Source organism: Setaria viridis, chromosome 9 (genome assembly GCF_005286985.2).
Source record: "Setaria viridis chromosome 9, Setaria_viridis_v4.0, whole genome shotgun sequence".
Classification (NCBI taxonomy): Eukaryota; Viridiplantae; Streptophyta; class Magnoliopsida; order Poales; family Poaceae; genus Setaria; species Setaria viridis.
In genome coordinates, this window is record NC_048271.2 from 7,709,619 (window position 1) to 7,716,015 (window position 6,397).

Consider the following 6,397-nt stretch of genomic DNA (forward strand, 5'->3'; position numbering starts at 1 on the left):
CGTCCGCTGCGCCGCGGTGTCGAGGCACTGGCGCCGCGCCGTCACCGATAACGCCTCCGAGATCCGCCGCCACTCGATGGGCCGTGCTGACCGCTACCTCCTCTTGGGCCTCCACAGCCGGGAGATGTACCCTGGGGAGCTCAGCTTCTCCCCCCGCTCGTCATGGCTGCCGCCCGCTGGGCGGCACTGGTCGGACTTCGTGCCCGTCCCTTCCCACATGCGGGAGGCGGCGGAAGCGGGGAGCGCGAGGACGAAGCTGTACGCGCAGCTCGCGTGCAGCGACGGCCTCCTCCTCCTCTGCCGAGGCCTCCCGTCGGAGATCTCCGTGGTCAACCCTCAGACCGGCTTCCACACCTCCATCGCCCGTCCCGGCGAGCTCGCCAAGTTCACGCGCCGCTACATCTTGCACTCCTGCCATGGCGCCAAGCACAACTCTTTCCAGGTGCTCGCCGTGGATCTCAGCCGCAAAGGCATCCGGTCCATCCAAAACTACTGCTCGGAGACCGGTGCCTGGGGCCCGGTTCTCCGTCCCGACGCCGGTGAACTCAGGCTACCCACGCCGTCGTCCGATTACGGTGCCATCCGGCCCGCCCCACCAAGGCCACTAGTGTGCCAGGGAGCCATCCATTGGCTATGCAGCAACGTTTCAGATCACTCACCCGACGGACGATACTTAACGCACACCGTCGCGGTGGACGTAACCACCGGCCGAGCACGGATGACGAGGCTACCAAAGCAGTGCCCGATGCACGACGACGACGTGTTGGACAGGAAAATGCTAATGCTGGCGACGTCTGAGGGTGACCGGCTGTCTCTGCTACGGAGAGAGGAGGCAAGCCTGGAGGTGTCCGTCTGGTTGTATGTCGGAGATCAGGGTGGCGGCGGCGGCGCGACGACGACGCGGAGAAGAGTTGGTTGTTGCGGGAATCCATCGACATCCGAAAACTCATCGAGGATGCTGGCTTGTCACGTTTTCGACTAGGTTGCAAAGATTGGGAGGTGTTGGATACAAGGTTGGAGTGGTTTTGTCCGAGGAGCCGCAGAGTGATTCTCTGGATTCCTTACCTCGGATTGTTTGTTCGCAGCAGGCTGATACAAAGGGGATACGAAGGGGTGTTTGGATATTTAGTCCGGAGTAAAATTTATGTCACATCAAATATTTGGAAGCTAATTAGAAGGACTAAATATGAACTAATTATAAAACTAATTACACAGACGGAGGCTAATTTGTGAGACGAATCTATTAAGCCTAATTAATCCATCATTAACACATGTTTATTGTAGCATCACATTGTCAAATCATGGAGTAATTAGGCTTAATAAATTCATCTCGCAAATTAGCCTGCATCTGTGCAATTGGTTTTGTAATTAATTTATATTTAATACTTCTAATTAGTATCTAAATATTTAATGTGACAGGAATAAACAACCAAACACCCTCAAAAAGCCGCAGGGGATAGCTATGGACACGTCTGACCTTACGAGATAGACTTGACACTTAGCTTATGCTCCATGAAATCGTTCTAGTTAATTACCTTATTTAAGTTTTGTATATTACGCTGACCCATGAGTCTAGGTTTTCATACAAGTGGGAAGGGCTGCACTATAACAGCCTGAGAAGTTTGAGGACAAGCCTGATCAATATTGTGTGCCTGATGCAGCGCATGGCCAAATAAACATGTTTGGCGGAAAACTCTTTGCCGGGAAAGGCATCTGCCGACAGACGGTCCGTTGCAACGTTCTTAGGGCCAGTGTGCTAAGTTTAGTACCTTAGTACCTGTTACATCGGATGTTTAGATACTAATTAGAAGTATTAAACATAATCTAATTACAAAATTAATTGCACATATGGAGTCTAATTCGCGAGACGAATCTATTAAGCCTAATTAGTCCATAATTTGACAATGTGGTGCTACAGTAACCATTTGCTAATGACAGGTTAATTAGGCTTAATAGATCCGTCTCACGAATTAGACTCCATTTGTGCAATTAATTTTATAATTAGCTTATATTTAATCCTCTTAATTAGCATCCGAATATCCAATGTGATCCTGCTTGTCATTGTCAAGATTAGCCGATTAAGACTTAGACTAGTAAATTTCTTTTATGCGCGTAAGGCTTGCTTAATCTAGTAAATTTCTTTTATGCGCGTAACGCTTCAGATGGTGGCGTGAGAGACACGGGGTTTAGACTGGTTTAGGCAAAGGAACGCCCTACGTCCAGTATCAGGAGCTGCTCGTGTTGCCCACGCGGGGTTCTGTAGTAAGGGTTACAGGAGTGCGAGAGAGGGAACCGATCCCAGGTCTCTTGGGTGTGTACTGATGCTCTAGCAGGGCAAGTTGCGTATGTTCTGTTGGCTTGGAAGCGTTGTGGTGTTTCGAGTTGTCTGTCCAGCCTCCCCTATCTCAGGCCCCCGATTCTCCTTTTATAGCGTAAGGAGACCACTGGGATTACAGGCGAGATCGAGTGTGGGGAGAAGTAAAGAGATAAACATAGCTAGGTAAAAATACAACACGAAGGGGGGAACCAAGTTCCCAGGTCACCGGCGTCCTCACCGGCCTTCAACTTCCGCCGGCGCATTTGCCGGAGGAGGGTGGCCGCCGTCGCATCCTGTCGATGGCTTCCTCGGTGACTGTAGCCGCCGGGCGTGATGATGGCATTTCGTCGTGACCCTTGTGTCCGTTGGGGGAGGCGGCGGATCTCGCCATCCTGCTGACGGCCCGCGGAGAGCGGACGTCGCATCCCTGCCGTCGGGCGCGCGGGGCACGAGAACGGGCGAGGCTTCCCCCTGCTCCGGGCGGTGCAGGCCATGAGTGCCCTGTGGCGAATCGGAGGAGGCCGCAGCTACTGTATCAGGTACTGTGCGGCCGCCCATGGGTACTTGCGGCAGGTTGCGTGGGGGCGCGGATATCCTTCTTCCTGACAGATCTGCGGCGCATTTATGGCGAGATCGACAGGGGGAACCCCGAGATCCGTGCCGAGGCGGATACTTGTCTGGAGGGCCCTAGTTAGCCCGACCCCTTACGCCTGGAGTCGGGCGAGGCGGAGACCTGCGGCGGGGGGTCGGGCGCGCCCGACCCCAGACCCGCGGTCGGGCGAGGCGGAACTCGGTACTTCAGGGGTCAGGGGCGCCCGACCCCGGGACACGAGGTCGGGCGAGGGGGAGCACGGCTCTCTCCTCCCATGTTGGGCCGACGTCGGTCGATCTTTGTTACCTTAGGTGGGCCTGGACCTTTATGTTTTGTTGTTTTCATGGGCTTCCAGGAGTCGTTAATATTTTCCCCCAACACTGCTAAAGTAACGCCTCGTATTAAACACCTCCAGGCTATGAGGCCATCCGCATTGATGATCCGATTCATTCTCTCCGCTGGATCTACTTTAAATTCTCTCTCCAACTGTTACATCAACTAAATTGTGATGGATGGGGTCCACTGCCAAATAGAGAATCATTTACTTCCGTGTTTTGCTCACTACCTTCCCTCACAAGAGCAGCCGTAGATGGAGCAGCTCTTTTTTTTATTCGGCATGAACCGGATCAAAATCTTGGACCTTATTTAGTTGCCCAACTTTAGACAACCAAAATTACTGTAGCGTTTCGTTTGTATTTGTGAATTATTATCCAAATATTAATTAATTAGGCTTAAAAGATTCGTCTCGCAAAGTACAACAAAACTGTGCAATTAGATTTTAATTTCGTCTACATTCAGTACTCCATGCACGTACCGCAAGTTTGATGTGATGGGAAATCTTCTTTTTGCATGATGTCAAAGTTGGAATTTTGGGAGGAACTAAACAACACCTTGAATCGATTCTTCTCTCTTCTTGAATCGGCATTCTCCCGTCATTGAATCGATTTATCAACCTGCCACGTTGGTCCATGCACCGGTCACCGGAGAAGCCCTCAGCTTTATAAGCACAAACTCAATATCCTGATACTAACTGCTGTACTTGTAAATCTTGTCATTGCACATACTGTCCGGTGTTTGCAATGCAGCTACACATTAATTATAGTCAGTATAAATTCCTGACTAAGAGATGGTGACTTGTAACTTATAACGACCATGTCTTATATGCAATGATCTATCAGAATGTTCAACAGTAAGCACAGTTGTCTTGAGCTTTGCTCTGCGACCACAGCCAAAAGAACTTATTTTGAGGACTAGATACTCATCTTCACGTACAACTGCCAAAGGGCGAGTTAGAGCCACCGACCCATCTGCAGCATTTGCGGCGACGGCACCCAACGTTCACTGTGGTATAGCACCATCTTACTTGGATCTTCAGAAGTGCAGGCTACCCAGCTCCTGGAAAATTCTCGTGGCCCTCTCAAGATGTTGACCCCGACAGTAGCCTCCGCAGCGTAAATGCACAAATCTGTATACAAACTCTAACGTACTCAGCCAATTTGAAATGTCTTTTTTTTAAGCACCCTTTGAGGAGCTCCGGAGAAACCTTAGATTTGCTCCCCAGATTAGTATAGTTGGGCTGGAGGTGTTTGGCAAGATGATTTTGAAGCGGAGCTACAAACCTGGAGCGGAGCAGTCCCAAATATGCCCTTAGTTGGAAGGGTCATGAACATATCCCTTTGATCTTTCTTCACATACAACTCAGTGGCAATGAAATTCTCATTGATACTATACCCCACTCCACACTCCAAAACAAGGTCCATTACTTGTTCAACAGTAACTTCGCCGAGCTTCCTTGATGTGAAAGCCTTCGCTTGTTCAGCTATCTCACTTAATTTTTCTTGAATCACAGTTGTTGTTTCTGTTTTTGCTTTCTTTCCTTTGTCTATGACAACCCTTGATCTTCTTTTTACATTGTCAATGGATGGAGACACCTCCTCAATATCATTCCCAGCAGCACCTCCATTATCTTCTTCTGTTGGGGACACATGAATATCATCCCCACCACCATCAAGGTTTCTCACCATCATCATTGTCTACATCAACAGGAGTATCATGATTTTAGGGTATGATAGGGTTGAAACTCATAGGGTTCCAATGATCAGTTTTCATTAATAATATCACCAAACATAACTATCAAATCATCCACATTTTGTAGAGGTTTTGTCCTAAAGCCACCGCATCCTGGGATATCGTAGTAAAAAAAAATTGAAAATAGTGTTAGTAATGAGTACGAATGATTCATGAAATTATTTTAAAAATATATCCTCACCTTTCTCCACCACTCATCGTTCATGTCAATCGCACCATTTATTCTGTCCCAACCTGTTCCTGTTTGCCTCTTCATTAATCTATTCCATGCTGATAATTTTAGCTTCAACTTATCCCACTTGTTTTTTAGTTGCATCTTGCTAAAATAAATTTCTATCATCTGATAAAACCTATTTGACACTTCAGTATAGCCTACAGGGTTCAAATGTGTATTTGGTTTATTGCCTTTCTTAACTTGTTTTGCAAACAAGTTATAAACAATCAAAGCGTATGCGTCGGTCCAGTCCATCATATGTGACGATCGGCCCCAGATCTCCCAGGTTAATCTTAATCCTAGCCCCTGATCATCTGTCTAGTTGCCGCGCCTGAAAGTTCAACCTTCCGACCGGTCCCGACCCCTGAGACCTGACCCCTCCCCGCCTTGCTTCGGTTCCGACCCCGCCAAAACCAGCCCACCGTCGGATCCTTTTAAGTCTTTCCCAAACGTCCGTTCTATCTGACCAGTGGACCCGCGAGATCTTTTTCCCCAGATCTTCCGCGGCAGGCGCACTCGAGTTGCATGCCCGCTTCAGAGTATCCCCGCCGCGTGGCTCGTCTTCTCCGACGCCCGCCGCTCAGCCTCGTCTCTGGCCCGCGACCGAATGGATTCTCCCGCCCCCTTCCCCAATGGCAGCGGAAGCCCCTCTGCAACCTTTCTGCAGCACCTCGCCTCCCGCGCCCATCATCACACCGCCAGATCCCGGCCGCAGAGCCCGATGTCGCCCGTCTTTTCCGTCACTTCGAACACAGTCGCGTCGCCTGGTCTTCGCTACCCGACGATTCCTCCTTCGCCAACCCCGACCACGGCAGCGACAGCTCCTTTCCCCGTCCTGTCAGAAGCCGCCCGACAATCTGTTGCTCCGCGCTCGCCCGCGCGCCCGCGGCTGCCTGTCTTCTTACCTGTGCGCCCTCGATTCTAGCACCGTTAACTCGGTCGCGTCCATCAAATCTACCGCACGACGACGCCCGCCTCCGCCAAATCTCAACCACCGGCATACCCGCTCCTGCGCCGCCCTGACGCTAGAACCCAATGACCGCTGGCGTCACCCCCGAAGTCCTGCACCACCGCCCTCGTCGCTCAATCGCCGCCCCGGCAGAGAACTCCATTGCTTCTCCCCGGCTTTCGCGTCACTCCCCTTCTCGCTCCTGCGCCGCTTCCCTTTCCCCGTCCCAGCCGCTAT